The sequence below is a fragment of the Balaenoptera physalus genome (assembly GCF_965194825.1).
Source record: "Balaenoptera physalus genome assembly, chromosome: 3".
NCBI lineage: Eukaryota > Metazoa > Chordata > Mammalia > Artiodactyla > Balaenopteridae > Balaenoptera > Balaenoptera physalus.
In genome coordinates this window covers 161,825,628-161,835,960 of record NC_138890.1, presented here as the reverse complement: position 1 = coordinate 161,835,960, position 10,333 = coordinate 161,825,628, and the positions used below count along the sequence as shown (strand labels likewise).

Here is a 10,333-nt window from a genome sequence, read left to right as displayed (position 1 = left end):
GACATGAAGATAAAATTGAAAAACATCAGTTAGATCCTAAAGCCAAACAATAAGAGAATGAAATACAAGAGAACAATTAGAAAAAGAGTCTTAATATAGCAATGGACTAATTTGAGTGTCCCACCCACCAAAATATATTATATAATATTTTATATATCTATATCTATCCACCTACCTATTTGAGAGAGAGAGAAGTTGAGAGACAGAGAGAGAAACCAATGGAGACTGAGACACAGAGACACAGAGAGAAAGAGAGATTAAGTCGAAAGACACTCTACTCAGGGAGATGTAGGCAAACTTCCTTGAAAACGACACTTGAAGGGGAAATGCAAGAGATGAATAGGAGTTAAACTAGTTCAGGGGAGGGGATAACTAGTTCTTTACGAAATAGCATGATAATAGTTTACAGGACGGCAGAGATGGGAGTGAACCTGGCATGTTTAAGTCACTCAAAGAAAACCAGTATCTGTATCAGAGGCAGCAATAAAATGGGTAATAAATAAGTAGAGGAAGGCAGTGATTAAATAATACTTTGTTGGTTAAGATTTCAACACTTCCCCTAACAGTAATGGAAAATGATGTAATTCTCAAATAAAAGAGTGAAGAGGTGAGCAACGTATTATAAAGAATTAACGTTACTCATTACAGAGAAATGATGGGACTGGAGAGAGAATCCAGGGCAGAAGAAATGGAGATTCGTGGCTGCATGATACTATTTTGAAGATAAAATCAGTAGAACTTTAAGGTTGATGATTGGGGAGGATTTAGGGAAAGAGGTAAAGCACAATTTGCTGCTCTGGGTGCACAAGAAGAGAATCAATTACAGACTGCTGATCATGAAAATTGTAAATGTCTTGTAAATATGCCCAATGAGATTGGTCAGAAAAAGAAGTAGGGTGATATACAAGTAATGATAAATAAAAATGAAACATACTAAAATGTTCAATGTTATTGAGTATTAAGATAATTGGTAGGTTTTCATTTTCTTGAGTTTTATTTTTTTGTTATTAGTGAATTTTAATGGTCCCTCAAAAACATTTTTAATGAGTAAACATCATTTTTTTTTTACACTAGGTCCTTGTTGGTTATCTATTTTAAATATATCAGTGTGTACATGTCAATCCTAAACTCCCAATCTATTTTAAAGATATACTCAAGAGGGATGCAGTGAAGTTTAAGTAAACAAAGAAAAAAACTGAAGCGTTCTTAAAAAAAATTTTTTTAACTCAAAGAAGTTGTTCAGTAAATAATATTGCATAAGGGCAGTAAAGAGAAAATTGTAGAAGCTTTGAAATGAACCAAAAGATTATGGAATGTCTTCAATGAAACACAAGGCATTACCAAGCATGGCCTTTTGGGTTATTCTGATTCTATGGGAGTTCTGAGCCTTCCCTTGTCTTTGAGACCTTTTTAAAATTGTTAGTAACCTAATCATTGTTATTGACAGAATGCAAATTGTTTCACTGAAACACAGTTGATTTGTTATTAGCACCTTATGGATATTGACACTTTTCCCACCTTTGCACTTATTTGTACATTCATTCAGCATCCCTAATGCTTTTATGGGTGTCTGCCTTTGGAATCTTCTCTGAAATACTGGTTACATCTTACTTGCTCCCTTTTCATTAGAGTTAAATACAACTTTTGACACGTGAATATTTTATATTTTTACAAGAATCAAGATTTTTAGAATAATAATCTCTTTATTTTGAAGTATACATTTTTATTTTGAAAACTTCTTTTAATTTTACTTTAGAAATAAAGGCTTATTTTTATAGATATAAAACACACAGACATATGTAAATACCTGACAAATCTTCCTCTGAGGATTTTAAAGCCATACAATTCCAAGTAGCCTATGGACAGCACATCATTTCTTTAAGACAGACTCCAATATTGTTGCATTTCAATGTCTATGGAACACAGAAAACTTGTTCAATTTAATTTTCAATTGCAGGCTGTGATGTTTCTTTGTGGCATTCTTCAGAAGAATATTCAAGAGGTGCTTTCCATCGCTACACCTTTTAGAGTTCTTCTTTTTGTCTATAAATCTAATAAGTAACCTCCTAAAGAAGTAAAGGAATAACAGCCTACTTCAATTTTCTCTGTGATGTTTCTGTCATAGAAAAATTGTCATAAAGCAGATCCCACTTCCTCATTGGTTCTATAAGTGCTGATTTCACTTGGACTAAACCAAAGCTCGTTCTTTTGCATTAGAAATTGTTATCCAAGTATATTGAAAAAAAATTTAGGTTCAGTGCAAGCTTAGCTAGGGAGAGAGATGTATATCACAATTGGCTTGTGATGCCTCGTCCAAGTTATTGTGAGTCTCAACATCTAATTATAACTGTCTTTATAAATAATACAGAATCATTAAGGTTAATACCAGTGAAATTTCCTGAGATTACATTTTTGACACATCAAATTGTAAGTTAAGTTTAAAGAAATATGAATATTTTGTAAGGCAGTATTTGAAAAATAAATACATTTAGAAATAAAAAATTACAGGCTACATGACTCTTGTTTCTGCAGATACCTTAATTACCCCCAATTTAATTGTTGGTAATTCATATTTGAGAAAAAAATTCTCTTATAATCAAGCTACTATCTCTGAGTCAAAGTAGCTCTAGATGGAGGACATTCATTATGTTGAAATAATCTCAGTGATAATGTGCGATATTACTTTGTTCATACATTAAAAGCAAAATACACTCACATTTTAGGACTATACCTATTTCTATGATCTTGTACTAGGTTTTCCTATCAATAATTTTATGATGATTTATATCATTAAAAAGTTACAATAGCAAAGTGAAAATCTATAATGGCATCATCAATTTTGTGGGCAGTTTAGATTGTTTCTAACTTATCTAAACATATAATATAAAACTGTGTCTATCATATATGTCTATATATATATTTATTGATTAAACTATGTGTATGTAGTCTGTATTTATGAAATGTAACACTCTACTGACTCCAATCAGCTGTGAACAGCTGTGTGAGACAAGTAGTGGGTGTGCAGGCTTTGTATGATGAGGTGAGAGACAGTAGGCAAGAGATCATAATGCATCTTTGTGAGGAAGAGCCAGGTATTTCATTTGTAAAGCATAAGTCATTTGCTTTGAGTGAGTATATCTGGGTTGTGTGTTTGCATGAATTCAAATATGGACAAAATCCTATTTTATAATGCTTTTCTTATATTATTTTAAATAAGGTTTGAATAATACTTATGAAACCTTGAAATGTACACAATATATGTAATTATTAAATTTTTGTGTGGGAAACAGCATAACCTTTGGATCCAGACAGACTTTATAAAACAGACTTAAATTATCCACATAATAGGTGGTTTGACAAATTCAGGGAGATATCTAAAGAAGCACTCCAGTCATTGCCATATATTATGTAATCAGTACTAATGAGATATTATTACTGTTGAAGCCAGATATGGGAAAACTCCTTAATATTGAATGCGTCATGTTAGATCTTATTTTTATATGTTTTCAACAAATTGAAATGACCACTTTATATCAAAACATGATTTTAAATGGTACATATATAATACTTCTGTTAAGCATATGCAGACGAAGCATTGAGAAATATAATGTTCACTAATTAGAGAATAGTTTCTCTGATAGTTGGACTTAAGGCACATAGTAACCAATTAGTGTATTCTAAATGTTCTAAATGTTAGGCATTGGGTATTTACCACTTAAAATTGAAGAGAAAAAAATGTATTAATACTATACAGAGAATAAGTTAATCTACGTATCTATAAATAAGCATGACAGTGTTATTAATTAGGCAGACATAAGGCATACAGAAGTTTTAAAAATTAATAAAGTGAAAGCAGTTTCCATGGCTACACTTTATCATTTCATTTCTTAGTGAATCTTTCAATGTACTTTTTCATTAATCCACCTTATTCAGTATACCAAGAACATATTATATTTCAGAATAATTTATTAGTACTTTTCTGCATGGGTAAAGAATGAAATTAATAAATGTAATGTTTTTTGTGGAGCTACTTTATTTACCGGGCTAGATCATTAAAAGATCTTAACCCCGAGGGAAAGAGGGGAGAGAAGAGAATATATGAACAAAAATGAACATGAAATTAATTCATTTTCTAGAAAAAATAATTATAAATTTTAGGAAATAACATTTCAAATATATAAGCATTTCAAGATAACAGAATTTATCATGCCAGACAGGTAAAACAATTCCAAAAGTGATTATCCAAAAAGACTGGTAAAAACATGTTTCCCATCCTAAGAGACACCCTATATTCGTACATAATATAAAGGTATTCATTAACTTAAAAAATTTATATATCTTAAACAATGAGCTACAGATTGATCAATCTTTATTTCCTTTAAATTTTCAGAGGTATTTTATTACCCAAAACTCAAATAAGCTTTAAAATTATTTTCTTTTTGTTCTAAAATGTCCAAGTAGCTTTTTATTTATGTTTATACTTTCAAGCAAAAATTAATAATTAAGTTGTGACTCAAACCATCCAAACATAAATCATGATTTGTTTTACATCTGTTTTTCTTGCAGTGTTGTTCTTTAGGATGAAACTAATAAGTCGTTGATGTTACAATATCAGATAAATAATAAGTCACATGTATCTAATAGGTGGGATTGGTTCTCACAGATAGTATACTTATCAAATCACTACTACTGTGAATGCTTTCTTTTTAAACAGGTGTACCTCATTTTATTTTGTTTTACTTTATTGCACTTAGGAAATATTGCGTTATTTACAAATTTAATGTTTGTGGCAACCTATGCCATGATTCCAACAGTACTATTTTTAAATTAAGGTATGTACATTGTCTTTTCAGACATAGTGCTATCGTACACTTCATAGACTATGGTATAGTGCAAACATAACTTTTATACGCACTGGGAAACCAAAATAAAAATCTGTGTGCCTTGCTAATTGTGATATTCATTTTATTATGGTGGTCTGGAACTAAACCCGCAATATCTGGAAGGCATGTCTATTCTTTTTAATATACAAATTGCCTAAAACCTTTGATTAAAACTTATACATATTGATGTCACCTTTATACTTTTCACCAGGATAGCGCTTAATGCTAAGAAAAATCATACCTAACATTAATGTGGTATCAGGAATTTCTAATAGTGAATGGTAACAGGCATATCAACAGAGAGATTAATAAATGTAATCCTATGTGCTTCCTAAGAAGAATCCCTGGGTTAGCGTTGGGCAGACTTCAGCATCCTGTTTCGCCCTTGCAACTTGACTTTTCTACCTGCCTGTGACTTCTCCAGGCTGAGCCGCTGCTTGAGCTCATGAGGATTAAAAGCCAGAACTAAGGCTTTGTCAGGACAAATACAGTGACCAGGACTCAGCTCTTCTATTGACAGGAGCATAGGTGGCAAGTAGCCGAGAGCCCCAACATAAAGATCCACATCCAACTGTGTGATGTAAGACCTATAACAAAGGGCCAATATTGTGTGTTGCTGTGAAAGCTGGTGAAATTGGGAGGGCCTTGCATGGCCTAAGGGCGAGTTCCTCTCCCTGCTCTGCTTCCCTAGCCAAACAAGTGTCCTTATCAAAGGGACCAAGCATGATGCCTGCTTACACCTGAGCAGTGGGCTTCAGTTTCCTGTCAGCACGTGGGATTATTCAAACATGCCAATCGCATCCTTCGATAGGACTCAAGGGCACCATGGTCTCTTGTTTCTACGAAGCCTCACTCCCTTGGCTGTTCACACTGTTCCATGCAGTCCTGCATGGAGAAGCACCTTCCTTTCCTAGGCTGTGGGTACCCGAGACTAATCAACCCCTGTTATCTCCTCTGTCCAGGGCAGGTAGTCATGTAATCATGTTTGGCTCTTCCCATAATCTTAGAGCAACAATCCCTCCCTCACCAGTAGGATGAATAGGAGATGATTAGAGTACACTGATTTTGGAGGACATTCAACAGGTATAAGTGCACATACTCCCTGGAGTGGAAGTGTAGCCCTATCAGTGAGAGTTCCGCAGAAGACCAGCTGACTTCCTTGGCTCCTGAGGAAAGTAGGAGACACTGAGTAAGTTTTACTCCTGTAGCTGAAAGAGCCCTGACATTTGCATCGGAATCAATGAAGATGTGAGGGTATTTTCTCCTAGCGCTCCTACTGGCAATTTGCTGGCTGGAACACTGCAGGCCCACAGGGCCAGAGACTACTGCAGAGCCAATTGCCTGGAGGAATTACTGCTGCTTAAAATCCACCAAAAATCAGATCTGAGCACCTATGCATAGCTCAGGCCAATGAGAGCACACTAATGTGTAGTTCACACCCAATATGTAGAAGTAGAAGTGCAGAAATGGACTGCTCTTAGAGAAATACAAACGACGAAAAGATAGATAACTTCAATACAAACAACAATAACAGCAACAACCATAATAATGAGTGCTTCATGAAAGTCCACTTTATCACACAAAAATTTTCATATAACTTAAATATTATATTGTTCAGATTTGAAAAAAAAGAATATATATATATATATATATATATGTATAACTGAATCACTTTGCTGCACACCTGAAACTAACACAATATTGTGAATCAACTGTACTTCAGTAAAAAAAAAAAAAAAATTGTCCACACATTTTAGGGGACAGATAGAAAAAAAGGATGGTCAATGTTAAAACACCAGTGGTTAACCTGGACAACCAAATGAAAGATATATCTTAAAATTCAAAGCAAAACTTCACAGACTTGGAAATCAAAAGGGACGAGCCAAGAATCCAGAGGTCTCACTAACTTGGGCCACTACTCACACAATTTCATGGGAACCATTCACACAGCACAATCCCTAGATTTCTGTCTTGTGATGTTTCCATATCCAAGAAAAATTTCACGTGAATAATAAGAGTTTGGAAAATGAAAACGGCAGAGGAACCAAGGAGGTGAGATAATAATAGAAATTTTCCCTGTGTTAAGGAAGAATCTGCAAATGAAAAAGGCTCACAGAGTCCCAGGAAGCTTGGTAAGAAAGGGCAGATCTAGGCATATCCTGCTCTAGCTACAGAATGCCAAGGACAAAGGGCAAATGTCACAAGCTCTCAGGCAGAACAATAAAAATAATATCTACTGTATGGAGATTGGAGAGCTGACCCTCACCCAGCGGGACTGATCAGACAGGTTAGCGGCAAGGGACCATTTTGAATAATAACCTGTTTATACTACAGAAAGCAGAGAACTGACCAAAATCACTGCACTTGTTGCCTGGGTCAGGGACAATATGACAGCTGGCCAGCAGAGGCATTGACCTCTGATTCCTCATTCTGGGCTCTTAGAACACAGGCCAGCACTGCATTGAAAGAAAACCTTGACTATGACTGCTTTTTCACTAAAGCCACACCTGAGGCCATAGGACATTACTTTTTAAAACAATTATTTTCATATATTAATCTTTTTTCTTCTCTGAGGGCAAAAAGTAATTGAGTCAGAATAGAATGACGTGACATTTCTTTCTTAAGTAAGTAAGTGAAATGAGATTTGTAACTATTTTGGCAACAAAACTTCTTGTTCCATCTTGTGTTGACAAGAGTCTGTCAGATCTCAGATTATTCTGATGGGGTAGAAACGTTTGAGCAGGTGGTCAGTGTAAAACAGGTGTTCTAGGGAAAAGAAAGGGGAGGCTAGAAGTTATCTAGCATCTGTTCCTCATTTTGAGAGAGCATGACACCCAGATAACTTAGAAAGTTTCAGAACGGATAAGAAGCAGTCAGATGAGTGGAATTGTTTTTTCCAGTTACTTCATGTTCGTCCTATAAAGTTGAATATTATCTACCTGTATTTATTTAATACATTTAACTTTTTGTCATTATCTTTTGCTGAAGACAAATTATTTTGAAATTTTTCTAGATTGTGAGTACTGAGAAGTTTGTGCTTTTTAAATGTTATAGAATTAGTACAACAGTGGTTGAAAAAGTCCCTTCTGATATTTATTTTTGGTAATGCACAATGTGTTTGAGGAGATTTCAAAGAGAAAAATGATGTCTAGCATTAGTTTTAGTAACTGAATTCTATTTGGGATATGAATATTTGCTTTGACATTTTTTTTTCTATTTCAAGAGATTGTGACTCAGTTTTTTCCCCATTTTATGTCTCTCAATGTTGGAGAGAACATTGGAGAACCACGCATCTGAGGGTTCTGGAAACACTTTGGTTCAGCACAGTGAGAAAAATATGCAAAAACATGAGTAGGCTTATTAGTATGCAAATATACCTAATAAAAAAAATGCAATAATATATTTCATTCAATAGATTGCCAAATACTGTTTTAAATAGGAATACTTGGCTTTCGCTACAGTTTGGGAAAATAGATGTTTGCATGTTGCAGTTTGCATTGTAACTTGGTGAAACATTTCTGGATAGTTATTTAATATTTTCAAAACTTAGTACCAATTTGTGACTGAGCTATTCCAATTTTATGAATTAATCTTTAAAAAAATCCATCAATCAAATCAACACCAGATTATAAAGAATTTTTACTGAAATTTGTTTTTTAACACCTCCAAAAGAAAAACAATCCAAATGTCTAACAAAATGTTAATAATAACATATTTTTGTGTATTCAGCTATGCAATACAATTAGGAATAAAAATGATGATTTCAAATGTGTTTGTTCTTATATTTATCGACATACAAAGATGGACATTCCTTATTAGTACATATACATATATTATTATTACATATAAATCATTATTATTTTTAGTATAAAATCCAAATATATTTTATATACAGTTTTACATACATAATATATATGTATATTTTTATATACATATTTTATATACAGTAAAAATCTCTTTACCATGTTTTTCTCTATTACTAAAAATTATCAAAATATTAATATACTCTTTTTCTTCAAGAAATTCTTTTTTTTCCAGCTTTATTGAGGTATAATTGCAAATAAAATTGTATACATTTAAAGTGTGCAATGTGATGATCTGATATACATATACATTGTGAATTAACTAACACACCTATCACCTCACATAGTTCCTTTATGTGTGTGTGTGGTGAGAACAGTTAAGAGCTACTCTCTTAGTAATTTCAAGTATATGATACAGCGTTATTAACTATAGTCACCAGGCTGTATATTTGATCTCCCAAATGCATTTACCTTGTAATTAAAAGTGTGTATACTTTGATCAGTCTCTTCCCATTTCCCACACTCCCCAGTCCTGGCAACCACCATTCTACTCTCTGTTTCTGTGAGTTAAACTTTTTTAGATTCCACATATGAGTGATACCATGTAGTATTTGTCCTTCTCTCTCAGTCTTATTTAACTTAGCATAAAGCTCTCCAGGTTTATCCACATCATTGCAATTAGCAGGATTTCTTCCTTTTTTATGGTTGAAAAATTATATATATATATATACATATATATATATACCTACATATAGACACATATAAATATAACATATATCACATACATCACATTTTCTTTAACAATTTATCTCTCAAAAAACATTTAATATATTTTTAATTTAGTCTTGAACTCCAAAACCAGTGAACAATCTGGTTTTTAATTGACATTGAGCTATGAAGAATAGAGATGAGTGCCCAGTTTCATGGCTTAATCAATTTAGAAATGTTTTTCCCCTCTGGGAATATCAGAAAAAGAGCATAATTGAATTATTTGTTTACTGTGCAGATATTTAATGCTATTTCTAATGTAATTTTTTTAAAATGTTGGTTAATATGTGATACCTATTCAGAGAAATAAGGAAGGAAGGAATAGGTCCCCTGCTTGGAGCTGATGGTGCAATGTTAACAGAGACATGTAGAACAGACCTAATTCACAGTTTTCTCTCCCATTAAATAAAATGAACTTCAAGATTAGATCAATTTCAATTAAATTTATGGAGTTGATCAAGAACATTTAAACTTATGAATAAAAGGAGAAAATGGTAACAGGAAATTTTATGGCTTTAAATAAACTTACCTCTAGGCTCAGTGATTTTAGATGTCAGAACTTAAACGAATCAAGACAAAACAGCAAAAAACAAAAATGCGATCATTATTTAAAATTTTCTATCAGTAATCTGAAAGAAATTACTATAAATTGTTCCTGGGAAATGAAGTCTTAGTATCAATACCTGAGTCACAACAACCTGTTATGTTTTGAGACAAAATTTTAGTACAATGACAGACAATATAACATACTTGAAAGGACAATTCAGTTGTACTGATTATACTTTCATCATTAACAAGATACCTAAATTTGATCAAAACACCGTTTGTAGTTTTCAGTATCTTTGTAAATGTAAAGTTGAATTTGATTGTTTTTCTTTA

General features: G+C 33.0%; 1 long non-coding RNA gene across 1 annotated transcript in view; it reads right to left on the bottom strand.

The window, feature by feature from the left end:
* LOC309656924 overlaps nucleotides 1-10,333 on the bottom strand; it is a 1,002,835-nt gene that overhangs the window by 910,414 nt on the left and 82,088 nt on the right. The gene's annotated exons all lie outside the window — the stretch shown is intronic.